Source organism: Cygnus olor, chromosome 1 (genome assembly GCF_009769625.2).
Source record: "Cygnus olor isolate bCygOlo1 chromosome 1, bCygOlo1.pri.v2, whole genome shotgun sequence".
In the NCBI taxonomy this organism is placed as follows: domain Eukaryota; kingdom Metazoa; phylum Chordata; class Aves; order Anseriformes; family Anatidae; genus Cygnus; species Cygnus olor.
The window spans coordinates 204,878,741-204,895,622 of NC_049169.1; the positions used below are offsets into that span (position 1 = coordinate 204,878,741).

General features: G+C 37.2%; 1 protein-coding gene across 12 annotated transcripts in view; it reads left to right on the top strand.

Annotated features, from left to right (window-relative positions):
• The window catches only part of TENM4 (teneurin transmembrane protein 4), an 879,437-nt gene that overhangs the window by 378,664 nt on the left and 483,891 nt on the right, over positions 1 to 16,882 (top strand). The window lies entirely within an intron of this gene.

The window sequence follows — 16,882 nt, forward strand, 5'->3', positions numbered from 1 at the left end:
AGAGCATCATTATTTGTCTCTTGATTTCATGCTTTTTTCTTTAAAGAAATGAAAAGAGCAAAACCCACAGAACTAAATTTGGAGTGTCATTTTAAATTTATTGTTTAATAAATTGTGATCACTTGAAAAATCCATTTTTTTCTGTATTGATAACAAGAGATTTAACCAAAGTGATTGAATCAAGACAAGAAATACAAGGTTCCCAAAGCTTGAATAAATGATATTGTCATGTTAATGTGCTGTTCTGGAAGTTCATTTGAAGTGTAAGAAATAATCCACATATAATTTCATGACAGCTCATATACTCCTTAACATAATTTATTCTTGACTACAGAGCCTTTATTCAATCTTTCATGATCATTTCCAACTCACCAACAAAACTCACCTTTTTTATCTTCTGCACTCCCAGTGCAAAGATAACACTTTCTTCACAACATGTACAAACTCTATATTGACTTCCAAATTGACAAATTTATCTTGACTTCCACCAACACTTTTGCTGAATGAGCGTAACACCACTGATTTTACAATACCATGTGGATCTACTACTTTTGACTCATCTAATGATGCTGCATAAGATGCCTTTTAGAACTGTATTATCTCCCATATAACATTATTTGTGCTTAACAAATAATAAATAGAACTTGTCAGCCACAGAATACTGTACGTTGGTTTTTCAAATGACTGCAAATCCCACGGTATTTTGGGAAGTAAAAAAAGAAAATCAATAGAAATCTGAAATGTTCTTAAAGTGATACATACATCAAGGTTTTAAGCAGCCACAGAAAAGATGTAGGAACACAATTAAGTTTATTTCTACAACTTACAGTCAGCAACTCCACATTTCAAAGTATAGAAACAAATTAACAAAAGCTATAGTTACCTGACTTGTAAGGACAGGGTTAAGAGTCTTATAACATTTCTGTTTTTGAAGCCCAGCAGAGGAGAATGTCTTTATTCAGAGAGAGCTTCAAAGTATAGCTTTATATTTCACATATGTACTGATTTTCCACTTTTCCACTGGTTTTGAACAAGAATTGTATGCTTGTATTCTTCCCTTGGTCCAGGCTATAATTATATATTTCAGATTATGGTGTTTATATAGTAATGAGAAGATCCTGAATTCTTGCAGCTTAGGGCAAGTTCTTGAAAATACACATTTTAACAGTGACAGATGGGTTGTTCTTGGTATGTCTTTATTAAAATAAATGTGTTTTAAGGATTTTTTATATCTCTGACTGTAGCTCACTGATTTGCTAGAGACTGGTATAGCAATAATAAGGGTGAATGGGGAATAACAAGGGTGTAATGGTTATAAACTTAAAAAAAAAAAAAATGTAGGTTTACATTAGACATTAGGAAGAAGTTCTTTACTACAAGGGTGGTGAGGCACTGGAATGTTGCCTAGAGGAGCTGTGGGTGTCCCGTTCCTGGAAGTGTCCAAGGCCAGGCTGGAAGGGGCAGTCTGGGCTGGGGGGACATGTCCCTGCCCATGGCAGGGAAGTTGGAATTACATTACCTTTAAGTTCACTTCAAACCAACCCAAACCATTCTATGATTCTATGAATAATGTCATTATATCAAGCCTCTTTTCTTTTTCTTTTGGGGATTCCCAGAGATATTTCAATAAAAAGAAAGAATAGCCTAAGCTTCTTGACTGTGTTAGAGGGAAAAACAAGTTTTTTTCAGGACAAACGAGAAGTGTGGCAGGTCAATAGTGGAGCACTCTGTTTTCCTATCAAAAAAATAAAAAATAGAAGTAATGAAAAGACTGTGAATGGTAAAATGGAGCAGTTGGCTATTTTGTCAGACATGCAGATACGAAAAGGATGTTGGTGATACCATGAAATATCTCCATATCTCCAGTTTTTGTATCAGAATTTGCTCTTCCTCATTCCTGGAACAAAAAGCCCATAAGTATCAGGACTTTCTAAAAAGGAGGGACAAAACTCAATTGGCAAAAATTGTACTGTTTCCTTTTTTAAAAACAACTATCAACCTAACCTAGACTTTTTGACAGCAATGGAAACAAGCCAAGATGATATTAAAATTGGTATTGTGCTGGGGGTAAACATTCCCAGCCAGATGTATGGTACATACCCTGCTGTGTGTATGAGTATTTATAGATATGTCTGTACAACACAGTCAGTCAAGGAAAAAAAAAAATTATTGGAAGATGTGTTGATATCTGGTTGTCCATGGCTAAAACATACAGTATTAATACTTTGTACTAGCAAATGAAAGCAAAGAACATAAATGAAAGGTTGTTCCCATAGTGATTCAGTTTTTCAAAGACATTAATCTGTACTACATATCTCACGGAGTGAATGGGGGATCTGTTCATCCTCACTTCCAGTGGTTACTATTTGATAGTAAATCATGTCCACAACTACCTATATATAGGACTCTCAGAAGTGGGGCGAATTTAAGTTATCAGAACCACGTATCTACCCCCATGCTGCCAGGATGGAGATTTACATTTGAAATATGAATTGTTTTATAACCTTGCAGAAATGAACAAGGATAATAAATGGATCAGTATGTCTGGCCAGTTTGGAGTTCCTGCAGAAATGTTGCCACGTAAGGATCTCCTGTGAGGTACTCACATATCAGTGTGATTAGCCTGGTAGAAAGACCTCTGTATTGGGGAAGCAAGGTCAATGGTCCTGGAACAAAAGGAGACATAAAGATTCAATAATAATATCTTATTATTCTATCAAATGATGTCTGCAGAACATTTTAAAATCATTATATCAAGGACAAAGGGTGCTATATATATAGTAAGAGGGTAAAGGCTGACATTTCTACAGTGCATTTAATTAGCAGAATTCCATGCAAGCCTGGCCTTTGGAAGAAAAATAATCTTTGGTTGCACACTGGGCATGTTGAGCTTCCATAATAAACACACAGGGAACCCCTCTAGGGCACCTACTGAATCAAGGCTATTGTTTTGCCGGTGCCCTGTCCTCAAAGACCCTAAAGTTGAAATACATTCTATAAAAGTGAGCTCTGTTTTGCTTATTACAAATAGGGGGTTGATGGAGACATGAAACAGCAGCAGTCATTGATCATTTTTATTAAAGGTGCTTCTCAAGCTGTGGGAGCCCTTGACACTACTGAATTTCAGTGAGGAGACGATATACCTAGGTAGGAATATTTCCCCAAGCAAGTACAAGTGATATTCATCGGGACGTGTTGTTATTCCTTGTGGTAAGGAGTGGTCAGATGAACAGTAGTTAGCACATTTTTATTGGTTCTACTAAGAAATCAACAGTTTCTTCTTCTGTTGGTGGTTATCATCCACTTCCCTGAGACATGCTAATTTAAGGTACCCAGGCTGTCAGATTAACGGACTGCAAAATAAAGCCACCTATTTTCTCATGTAAAGGTTCACTGCTATTGTTATGAAAAAGGGACATAGGCAATGATCAGAGATGATTATCTGACCGTACCCTCCGTTCTCACTTTGTATCCCACGTGGTTTGTTCTCTCTTCAATCACAGTTTCAGTTATGGATCTTGCTCTTCAACTGAATTAAAGGACGTTTTGAGGCCTAGTGTGGAGACCATAGGGCTGAGATGTAGTAATCTTACATCTATTCTGGATTTGCAAGGAGGTCTTTAATAGATTATAGTGCTCTATCTTGCCTGTTTATAAAAGGAAAGCAATGAGACGGACTGATATTTGTAAAGGCCACTGAGATAAATAGAAGAACCTTATCCACCCCCTTAGGAGTTACATGCTTTTATTATTTTATTTTATTTTAATCTTTTTTTTTTTTCCCCTTCATGGTATAGTCTTTCTAGAAAATAAACCCAGGATGGGCACAGGTGATATACTCAGACCCTTGCAGCCTCTACTCCATAAATTGATTTCCAGAGCCCTATCCTTTAGCTGAAAATAGTCAGCTGTACTACTTGTTTCATTAGACATGGATCATTTCTACAGTGCATGGCTTACACTGATCCAGGAAAATTTATCAGAAGGATTTGGAAAAGACATAGAATGCCACAAAAGTGGCAGATAAAGCTGATGCTGTTTTTACAGGTGGGACAAGGAAAAATATATTTGCTGATGTGCACAGTAATACTTTTCCTCAGATACAAACCTGTCAGGGTAACAACATTATATGGACTGAGACACAGAGCTCTCCTACAAACCAAAAACGTCTTTAGAAATTGAATATTTATAACTGAATTAACAAGACTGCCACTATGGTAGCTTGGGATTTGAAGTCAGTCTTTGAGAGTTCAAATTGTATAATGGAGAAAATTGTATAATGGGTTAAAAAACAAATAGTCTTTCTTTTTTACTTTTTCTTTCTTTTCTTTCTTTCTTTCTTTCTTTTTCTTTATTTTAACTTTTTCAACATGCAGATGATCAAATCTTAGAACAGCTTGTGCAATGAAATTGTGTAAGTCCAGTGAACTTGTGTAACCTCCACCCTTGTCAAATAATGGGATGTCCTTTATTATTTAATATTAATAATATAATAATATAATATTATAATATAATATATTAATTATATTAATTATGTATTAATAATATTTTATTATTACGAGTGACCTAATCTAAGTGGACCTGTTTATGAGCTGGAGGTTTAAGTACAGATCTCCAGCTAGCCCTGACAAACCTGAATTATTCTGGGTTCTGTGAACTATGAAATGACAATCAGAGGAAATGATGTGGAAAGGATAGAATCAAAGACCAAAACTCAAAGAAAAATCTAGAAAGCCATCTCTGCCAACATCCAAAAGCATCCCTATAGGTACAGATGTCTTAGTGGTGTAAGGAGTTTTCCCATTTATCTGTTTTTTAGAGGGAAAAATGAATCCATGTTATCTGTCAGCTCTTGGGAACTGTGAATTTGCTGACACCCACCCTGAAGCTTCAGCTAAATGTTAACTGAAGTTTCCTTCCTCTGTGTCATCACATTTATAGTGGGGATTTAGCACTGCCTATAGGACTAGATAGCCCCAGGCAAAGAAGTGGGATGAGATTCCTGGCTGGAGTCTTTTCCACCCGTGGAAGTTCCACCCGTGGAAGTTCCCTTTATACTTGATACCAACGCTATACATGAATGCTATAGTGAAATATTATCAGCCACTTCATAATATCCCTGCTAAGGAGGAGGTTAATCTTCTGGGTTCTCAACTTGGGTAGCTCATAACAGCAACATGACATACAATGTAACCAAATCCAAACTGCATGAAATGTCAAGTTACGGCCCAAGTAGTTTCTCTAGTCTGTGAATTTTCCTGCCCAAAGCGTATTGTGATTTGCTTCAGCCTGGACCCAGACTGCCAGACTGTCTGTTGGCTGCAGACACCACTAACTACTCGCTGAGATTCTCCTGCCATCCACTCCCACCTTTCTCATCTCCTTTCAGTCCAATTCATATATCCTTGCTTTATTTTCCTGCTTATGACATAGATGGGGGAAGCAAACTGTTCTGCTAGTTTCCTTCCATCAGGAAGGAAGGATTGCAGGTAGGAAATCAGCAGTGAGATTGAGAAGGAGACTCCATAACATCCATCATGTTTATCCTGTCCTCACCTGCAACTCTGTATTGAGCAAGAATAATGGTGCAGGCTCTTTAACCTTTAACACAGTAGGATTCCCACATTGTCTTTCATCCTCAGTTTTTAATGAGGTTGGATCTAGGTAGGTAGATTTACCTTGTCTTGGCCACTTTCTCTGAAGAGAATTGCACACTGTGTTTTCCTATCTGCATCTAGATCTGTGATATTTTTGGTGGCTCCAACTACCACGGCTGTGTGAGATTCTCCTTGAAAAGACTTCTTCTGCCCCTCCAAATCCACTCCTGCTGCACAACTGCCAGGTCACCATACCTGAGTAAAACTTCCACATACTTGAAGCAAAGGGTATTTACAGCAAAAAAGGTTATCTGAGACAGAATCTTCTGCTGTGTTAACTTTCATTGCTCTTTGGTGGCCTCCAGCTGATAGGAGTGATCTGAAGTGTTATGCCATTAGAAGTAGTTAAGGAAACTTCCAAGATGAGAAGGCTCACTGTAGAGCTTGCAAAATAGAAAGATTTTTGAACAGTTTTCTGAGAACTCTTTTTTTTCCACCTGTGTAGCCTAGATAGCACAATCGTCATTGTATCTGCAGTTAAAGCAATTATGTTTTTTAAGCTGGTCCTTAAAAATGCACCCAGCCCTGTACAAATACTTTTACTTTTTGCATATAATAATGATGCAAGACCTTTCCACTTGCCTCTTATCTTCCTATTGCAGATAGGACAAGAGAGAAAGAGGCTGCCTGCCATGAACGTGAACTCTGAATTTGGGTACGTGATCTGCAGGACAGAAACAGTTAATTTTTCTGAATGCATTTTTTTTGATAGAAACAGTTTTTGAAAACAGAATTTAATGAAATCTAGTGTCCTTTTCATAAAATATTCGAAGGAACTCTTTTTCGATACCACTTGTCAATCAGTCCTTTGCTATTGTTCCTTCTTTTTTCCTTTTTTTTTTCTTTTAATTGGCATCTGTCTGGAAGGACACAAACAAATCCCAGGTTGGTATCTTAACAAGGATATTGTAGACCCGTTCTCTTTCAATTCTTGAATTTATCTGCTGATACAGATAAATAAATCTCAAAGTCTATATTAATAGGTGCAAGGGGCAAAAACATGAGAAAGGCTTTGAGAAGGATATGCAAGAATATCCTTGAGTATACTGTGAAGATATTTTTGAAATTGTATTTACCCTATTAATAATAAATTGCCAAAATATATTCAAGATTCTGCAAACTCTAAAACCATCAGGTTATTAATTTGCTTTTTCTCTACAATGTCAAGCTAAAAATAATCAGATATTTAACCTCTGGACATTGATGTTCTCTTTCTGTTAAATAGTTATAGTATTGTTAGCAGTCTTCAGTGATTTGGTAGAAATGTTTTAGTTACATGCTTATTACTTCTCAAAATTCAGGCTTAAAATATGCACATAAGTTAGTAGCAATCTTTCCCAATTTGTCATTCATTTCCATTCCACTGTATCGTGAAATACTAAGCTGTTTTATTTTGTTTTTCTTGCTGTTCCTGTAGACAGGTATACTGCATTTATGGTTTAATTATCTGGGTTATCTTATGCAACATCATACCCAGTTAATCTCACATTATGATGCAGCTGGTTTTAGTTGATATTTAAAGTCATTGATACACAACTAAAATAGGAGTTCATAAAGATTTCAGCCTAATTAAATCAAGCAGGCTGCTTGTAAGAATAGGTGAAAATGTGAGTACGTCCATCAGCAGTACAGAGGATTGCTGAGTACATTCTCTAGTAGGTAATTACTATGCACAATAAAACAATTTTCTTACCAGACTGTGCAAGGGTGCCTTTTGTAATGACATTTTTTTATCAATACCCATGTGAGACAGAGGGATTCCTTTTAACCTCAAACATAACAGCCTGCCAGATTAATAAACCATATTTATAAAATCATACCTCTCTGAATGCATTGTTTTGGTTTTTTAACTCAGGAGATTGAACACTGGTATTGAACAGGTGTCTTTCTTCAGGATCTCTGTGCTGATATATGGTGCACTGTGTTTGCTGTGATTTTGATGTACAGGGAGCCAGACCGAAGGATGGGGTCAGCACACATAATGCCTGCATGATTTTACTGCAGTGCAAAGTTGCATATCACAGCATGGACAGACATTTTTCTAGGTTGCTTAGACTAGCTGTAACTCTTCTTGAGTGGAGATGATGAGCATTAGGTCTTCAGAAGGTCTTTAGCACACATAAATACACACAACCAAGAACACAGAAAAACTTAAAATTTCATCAGGTTTAAGCATAGGCAAGAATAGATAACTAGATATCATCAATCTCTAGATTGCTCAAGAGGGTTAAGAAAGTCATAAGTTCTGTAAGGAAAAACTATCTTGTTTTTCCACCACCAACAACAACTGTGTTTTAGAGTCAAAACTAGAGCACCTTTTTTTCTAACTGTAGCTCACAAGTTCAACTTCTTGATACCAAGATGAAATTGAGACTAGTGTGCTCACGGTGTCCCCAACAATTTCTGCTGAATTTTAGATTTGTTTTAAAATGAATGGACAATTCCTTCATGGTTTGAGCAGGGAAAATTCTAGGTGTAACTGAGGCTACTATATCTTGACTGAGGGCTTCTCTGGGCTTCAAATCTGTGTTGCTTTCATTGTACCACTGTAAGTGAAGATATGCATCTCTTCCTCGTGGGAATAATTGGCTACCAGCATAAATATGCCTTATTCCACTGCTGCTGTTCTTCTTCTGTTGTAAGGAGAATAAGGTGCAGAGTTAGGACATTTTTACACATTTTTTTAATTGAAAATTGTCTGTTGTATGGGTATAACCATGCAGGTAACTACTTGTCCTCACAGTTGACTGAGCTGTATAGGCAAACAAAATCTGGTCTTGAATTGTAAAAGCCCAAAACAATGGCTCTGTATGATGTGGGAAAGCAATGATGGGAATATACAGCCCTGTCATCTCACCAGGGAGCTTCAGCTCCACATCCTTTTTATGATAATTTATAACCAGCTGTCTACTTGCTTTAAGGGAAAAAAAAAAAAAAAAAAAAAAAAAAAAAGTGCTAATTTTCTTTGAGGATTCAGGATGAATAGATAGTTGGGCTGCAGTGGAACACCACTGTCTCTGAAGGTCTCCAAGCAAAGTCCCAGTGAGACTAAAATGCTTTTAGCAAGACAACTTATCTTTCATCATGGAAATACATATAGCTACATGCCTTTTACATTGTTGTTAAGGAGAGTGTTGCATAACTATCTAAAGGACAAAGTGGCCTTGGGATTTGATTGGTTGCAAACCGTCACAAATATGAATCTGAATTAGTATTTAATTGCATCAAGCCACTGACTGGCATGGCCTATCAGCAGGTTTGTTTTTATTTCATCAAGCTTCATATGTTAATGCTGCTGACAGGCAGGGAGAAAAGTAAAAGGCACCAGAAACCAAAGGAAAGAGACCAGAGAACTGTAGTTATACAATAGAAGATGAAGAAATATATTTGAGTAAGGAGGGGAAGAATAAGGGTTAGGAGGAACAGCACAGAAAAGAAGGACACGAGGGAAGGTTGTGAGCAAACAAAATGGAAGAAAACAGTGCAAGGAAAGCAAGACTGGCACTGAAATGAGGGAGAACATGAGGACAAGCCAGGTAGCATGAGAGCCTGTGAGGACCAAAGGAAAAGAGCAGCTGAATTTCTTCCCACATTCTGCAGCTGCCTTTTAATTAATAAATACATGGATTATGCCAAAGTAAAGCCCTGGATCACTGACTTTCACCTTCTGCGTAACAGGATCTCGTTGGTTAAAACTGTGTTAAGCCTGGCAGTTCACGTGGTTGACCTTTTCTCCCAGCCATTGACTAATCACTGCTCTTTGTAGCCAACATCTTCCTCCTTCGGCTGCCCACAGACTTTTCTTTAGGAAAGTGTGGAACCAGTACAGCCGCATTAGCAACAGAGAGTGATCCCTGAAGAAATATTATTAATGCTGTGGGAGAGGAGTTCTGGCTGATGGCTGACTTGCAGGAACACAAAGTCAGCCTGTGCTCTCCTTGTTTCTGTTAATGCCTCTTCATTTTCAAGTAAGAGCAATTTTGTTGGCGTTCTCTATTTTTCTGTTTTATATGTGTATTAAAGTGTGCAACACACCAGCACAAGAAGAGAATACCAACAAATCAGGTGCTGCTCCATCATAGTGCAGAACCAAGCCGTCTGTGTATTCGATCTCGTCATTCTGATCACACCTTCATTCTGCACTGACAAATCAATTCTTCCCCTTAGTAGAGGCAAGTTTTAAAGATGTAAGTCCCTACTGAAGAGCAATCATTTATTCCTCCATCTTCTCTCGTGCACCTTGTCTGCACTTTTCTGAATTTGATTTCTTTGTCAAAGTTTGTGAAGTTCTGTTATACAAGGCTAAATCAAATTGTGATGTTTCAACTCCTTAGTGTTCCTCTTCTTTCAGTTTGCAAAGGATGAGGCTTTACCAAAGAATGAGTTAAATTCTTTTGCCAACAGTTTACAGTTACTCAAGCCCTTAGGTTCTCCTAAATCTCAGGACAAACACAAAGGTGGAGTTTCCTCATTTCTAGCTGAAACCACAGGAGACATCAGTCTGTATAATTTTCCTCAAAGTTGAACTATCCTGGACAATCATGAAAATAGAGGTGATTTGTATTGTTGTCTGATTTACAGAACTGTTTGATGGGACAGACTAAAACCCTGTAATTGCACAGCCTTGAACTCAAGATCTAAGTCATAACTTCATACATAGGTTTCATTTTTCATTTCAGTGGAAAAACATATATACACCCCCATTTGCCCTAAACGTTTGGTAGATCATCTGTGAATGTAATCTCATGTGAAGTCTGTCTAAGATTTCTTAAAATTTTTTTTAGTTTAGTTTTTGTTTTGTTGTTGTCTGTCCTAGAAATTAATTAAAGAATTTCAGATCATTACATCTACTTGGTTAGGCCACATGACATATCTTTGCAAGAGTACTTTACTTTTCCTACATCTGCAGAACCCCTGGTGACAAAACAAGCATCAAGAAATTTGTTGGATGCATTGCAGGGAAAGAATTTAGCTTTAAAAAGGCAAGTAAAATCAAACTTACAACTCTGGGAAGAATGCCAATCTTTAGCATTAATATAATTCCATTGTTTTTAATTTGCTTATAATTACATAAGTTGTTTTTTTTCTCTATCATTGTTAATTAACAAATATTTAATTGATTTAGCAATTTGCTAGCATTCTTGATGATAAAATATTTAAAAGAAGATGCAGCATAGAGAATGTCTTTAAAGGATCTCAAAGGTTTTTGTCACATTGTAGTTACTGAATGCCAACCAGTACTTACATTCTACAGGAAAAAAAATAAAAATAATAATAATTAAAAAAAATTGTTTTTAGAGAACCTGTGTCTTGAAAAATAAACACGGGTTAATTACTGTATTTATCCCAGCTATAGTAAGTCATAAGTGACATATTGAATTAAAAAGCCTATGTATACTTTAAAAGATAATAAAATAAATTGAAATGTCCAAGAGACCCAGACAATTATATCAGCAACCTAATCTAACAGTTTTATAATTTCAATGATTGTTGAGGTCAGAGAAACCATTTGCAGTTCCACCTTGACTTCGTCCTTAATGGGGGCGATGGAATTTCATTCATTCCCAGTTGGAGTCTTACAACTCCTGTGCAGACAATGCAACTTCCTGAGATGCGCCGAGCACATTCAGAGATAGACATCCCGCCATGCCTATCACAAGTGCACTTAAGTGTGTAAGTGCATTCACTGTTAAATATCTGTACATTTTTCTGGTGTGAACTTGTTTAGTTTTACCTCTCAATCCTTGGTTTGTGTCTTTCAATACTGTATAGAATGTTCTCCAGTGTCTGCCCCCTCCTTTTGGATTTATTTGCGCAACTAAATAAATTTTTCTCCTCACTGTCTTTCCCAGTGCATTCACTTTTCTTTGCTTACCTGGGACAGGGGAAGTTAGCTGATCAATTCCTTTATTGATTTCAGTCTTTTTCTCATCTTCTAGCACAACAATGTCTGGCAAATTCTGAAGACTATTTTTTTAGTATTTTTCTTTTTCCAACATGGAAAAAACATTTTAGTTTCTCCCAGCACTGCTCTCTTCTTTACTAACAGCTGCTATTTAATTTTGAACTCCTGGACAATATCTCTATAAAGCTGAAAAAAGACCCTTCATTGTGACACAGTCACAAACAAAAGTCTGTCATTTAAACAAAATTTATGGGTCACCTGCCTTGCTCTTATAACTGCTGATAACAAGCAGATGGAAAGGAGCTTGCTTTAGCCAACTTTTACCTTCAGCCCAAATGTTTCCCATTATTGTCTTGCTACTGATCCTATGTGAAAAGAATTCTTTTCTGGTATTTCTGTGTTAGAACCACAAGAGCCATGATTTAATAGACGTGCTTATAGCACATTATATGTTACAGGCGTCTTTTCAAAGATTTCAAAGCCACATCTTGACAGTTTCATTTTTTTTAAGAGATGCCTTTAATAACCGTTTCTTGCTGACTTAAGGAATGAAGGAGGAAAGTGTAACTTCAAAGTGTTGGCAAAATAATATGAATTATCCAAATGTACTTGTAAAGTTGTTTCCAGTTACAGTAGTAGTAACTTGAGACTGATAGCTGATTTCCCCTTTCACAACTGTTTTCAATTTAAACCAGTATCTATTGGAGTTACTCCATGCAACACTGCTACTCTAGAACAAACTAGTTTATTTATCTGTACTTTCTATTAAAAAAAAAAAAAAACTATTAATTAGGTTAGCAACTAAGCATGATGCTTCCAGTTCTTTTATCTATCTAAAGACCTAAAAGACATAATTCACACAACTGAAATTGAAGACATTTATAAGAATTTGAATCAGAATGTCGAGACCTGTGTGTCTTCCCATACAGGGTTGAAAATCTAGCATTAACTTTTATATATGATCTATTGTAGGCAGAGATGATCTTATTTCCTTCTAAGCAATATGTTAAAAAAAAAGAGAAAGTAATAAAATATATTAATATTTAAATAGCTGATCATACATTATTAATAGCATTGTAAGTGGCATTAATTAAGACCTTTATATACCTTTTCTTGTCCCCACTCTATGCTGCTGTCCAGGTTAATTATGTAACCTTACTATACCATTGGCCTTTGACCAGATGTGTAATTATTATTAATTATTAGTCTTACTGCTGGCACTGAGCCCCCCTAAAGTTTCCCCTTCAGTACGATTTTCAGAGTTGCGAAATTCTGAACTACTGCAGACCAGTCTGTGGATAGCTTGCAGGTTGTTTGTTATTTTACCTCATTTTCTCCCTTAGGTATTAATTTTTTTTCCCTCACTGCACATTTTCCTACTGTTGACCCCTACCTGTCCTGCTTCTTGTCTTACAACAGAAAAGGTAGATTTATAACACTGAGAAGGAAAGCTTTCTAGCAATGAGGACACTGATGACTAGGCACAGATTATCTGCAACACTTGTTGAGTTTCCATCACTATGAGAGCAAGTTAAACAAACATCTGTCAGGCATGACCTGCCTATAGTTAAGCCTGCCTTGGGGCAAGGGGATGGTCTAGATGACCTCTGGAGAGCTTTTCTGGTCCTAAGTTTCTATGATCCAAAGGGGAATAAAGCAGACTGAGCTCACCCCAATGCATGACTATGACCTGGTCTGTACCATTTGTGTGCTCATGTGCCTTGCACTGCTGTAGAAGCCCAGGGACCATCCCAACACTACCTAAAATACAGCATATAGCTGTCTGCTGCATCTGGGCCCTGGAAGTATATTTGTCTTGACAAAAAAAAAAAAAAAAAAAAAAATTAAGTGATCTTCTGAGATATTTCAACAGTTATTTTCTCTTGTTTATCTACAGTAGAGTTTATAAAAAACAGTTTGCTGGCATGCACACCAGTGGGATATAAACAGAAACACCAATCTCTGTTGCAAGTACTCTAAAAGATGTACTCCTTTAATTGTGAAAGATGTGCATAATCCTATGCGCAAAAGAGGGCAATATGATATATCAAGGCTTATTTGTTACTGCTTTTGGCTAGGAAATATTTTTGTTGTTCAAACTAGTTTTCCCCCTCCTTTCTCCAACACCTGATCCCATTAAGTGACAATTGTGTGTTCCCCAGTCTTTACAGACTCTGTGAGAAGGCATAGCCCTAATAAGTAATGAAAATAAAATCTCTCCAATTCTCTATTGCAAGGTGATATTTCCATTATTTACCTCTTTTGCTGCTTTCATCCTCTGCCCTACAAGAAAGCTTAATAAAGAAACCAAAGAGGAGGCAAAGCTCAGCTCCCCATCCCTGATATCTCACAAGAGAGGCAGGTGTTGCATTATGCAAAGAGAATGTGTTCCTTGGTAATATTATCCTGGGAATTATCTTAAAGAGATTGACCTGTGAATAATAGCCACGCCTCAGGGTTAGCCTAGCAGTAATTATCTGCTAGACATTTTCACTAGCCGTATCCTTTCAGGTCAAGAGGCAAACATGAGGACTCACATCCATGCTTCACGGCAAATTATCATTCAATTACATTGACTTTCGAACCTCACCAAATGTAAATTGAATTTTCCTTCTTATATGATACTTATTTGTATGAGAAATTCCAGAGAATTTAAAATGTAAGATACATAAGCAACCCCATGGGAACTCTATGCAGACTCAGGGACTGTAATAAAATACTTTAGAAGTTTTCCATCCAAGCAGGTTGGGAGGGATCTGGGGCTCACAGATAAAGACTGTCTTCATTGCAACCTGAGACATTCAGTTAACCATTCTTTAACAAGCCAACTCATGAGAGAGTGACGTCCCAGTGTAAACATCTTTGCATGGAGATGAGGCATAAGGACCACAAAACAGTCATGTTGCAGCAACTCATGTGCTGTATGAGCTCAAAGCCATCCTAAGAGACAGTCCTCATCTGGGGTTCATCTGGGAGCCAGTCGTAGTAGCTTTTCTCCATCAGTAGTTTTTCTCCTTCTGTTGAGGATGGTTAGCTCATGTGAAGATGTCTGCAATGTCTAAAGTTAATTGAGAATTGAGTCGTATCCCATTTGTGGAGTAATTCATAGTCAGTGTTTCCATGCGTACCACTGGACTGAGCTCAATATTTACTGGAACTTGCCAGGTTAAACCCTATTTCTGAGTTGACTATTGGAGACAGAGCCCTGGTGTGGTGAGGTGCCATAGCTCAGTAAGCTGGAAATGTGTATGCATGGCTCAGAGACAACAGATTTAGTACAGAGCAAGAACTCATGGTATCTTTTTTTCTGTGAGAGAAAACATTTTGAGTCTTACAATTATGGTACACAGGCAATAGAAAAGCACACCTGGCTAACAGCTTTGGGGTAATACAGCTTTGTGGTCATCAGTGTGAAAACATCAAAATGAACCCTTAAAGGGACATAATCCACTTCAAATCCTAATTTGTAGGTATCTTTCTGAACCTTATTTATTGCAGAAATGCCTTAGACCATGGAGAAGGAAGTCATTTGAAAATGCACTTGACTTGTTGTTAGTTATTGATATTCTTTGTTTGATTCTGATTTTGCATGTGGCTTAGCCTGCATGGGGAAAAATCAATAAAATATGTTTTAGTTTTGTTCATAGTCTGTTTCTCCCTCTGGCTGCCCAAATAGTGGTGGTTAGATTTCAGGGTCTATTCTGGGACATGAATGCCTGAAAACAGGAGGTTTTAATTTTTTTAATTTATTTATTTTTTTCATCCTGGATTTTATACAAGTGTTGCTTTGAGATAGCATGAAGAAGGTTTCTTAACAAAAATGCAAGTTTTATTTGGAAAAGAAGATGACAATGTATATAGAAAAACAGTCTGGATTAGGTGTGTCTGATCAAATGTAAATATTCACAACAGCAGAGGCAGTCTCCACAGGCTGTTTTTGTTTGTTTGTTTGTTTGTTTGTTTTTTTAGTCAGTGGCAAAAAACAAGCATATCTAAGTTGCAATATTTTCATTCTAAAAGAGACACCTAAAATAAAGACACATAATATGTGCCCTGGAAATGTCTGCTTCACTCTGGGGATTAGAAAAAGAGCCCAGGGTAAGTTTGGATAAGCTCCAGAGAGGACTGAAGTTATATGATACGAGTTTCTTTCCTGTCTGCATGGGATCTTGCTCCATCACTCGTGCTGGGATTTCTCCACTGTGCAGCTCCATTCCTGGGGAGAAATCAAGGCTGCAGAGTAGTTTGCTAAATACCAGGCTACAAAATCATGATCCTTTTCTTTCAGACAGTTGGGCAGCCTAGCATTCTGGCCTGCAAAGGTGAAAAACCTCAATGAGAAGGAAAGAGATCATCCCCTTCTACACAGCCTTTAAACTGTTTCTGAGATCACTCAACAGGGAGGAGGTTAGCTCCTGCACTGACAGAGACCCTTCCTCACCTCTGCTTGTGGAATTGTGTTTTGAACCTAGATCTAGTTCTTTTGCAGAAGTTAGGTCTGTTTGTTACTGCAGAAAAGAGTAGTGAACAAGGGGATGCACCATCATCCGTGTCTTGGAAGGAGAGGGAGTTACTGAAAAGTTATAGATACTCAGTTTGAGGAGGGCTGAATGAATCTCAAGTTAGATCAACCAAAGAACTTCAGTTCTTAAGCCATGAATGTGGGCAGAGCCTAAGTGACATTCCCTCTTTTGTGACATCCTCTGCTGTCTTTCTGGAGACAACTGGGATACTGCTAATTCCGTGCATGAACTTGAAAGGTAACAAAGAAAAAATATCACTATAATTTTAGTGAACTTTTTTACAGAAAACACAGGTTCTGCTGCAGTGGCAAATTCCTAGGAGGTTGCAAGGGAGTAAAAGTTAAAAATCATTGCTGCAGAGGAAGTATAATGAGACTAGTCTCTTACTGTAAGTTCATCCTTTCTTTGCCAAAAGGTACATAGGATGAATTTATAATGAGCCTGTGTGAGCCTTAATTCGTTGCTGCTGTTGATGGTATGTCCAGATCTTATGGTAAAATGGCCACATAAATAGATCTGGGTAAAATATTTCAGTGGTTTGTTTCCTGTATAATGTGGTATGATGCCCACATATTTAAGCAGCTTTCTGCCCCAGAGAAGCAAAAAAGAAAATTATAAAAACATTGACATAAAAGATTTCAGTGGCTTGGTAGAAGCTGTTAGTTTAAGCCTGTTGGCCTAAAGAAATAAAAATGTAGAACAAAGGAAAACTTCAACCTCCACAAAGGAAAACATGATATGTCGGTCCAAGCAAAATGTTTCAGTTGATCCTACTTTTTTTTTTTTCCCTATCTACC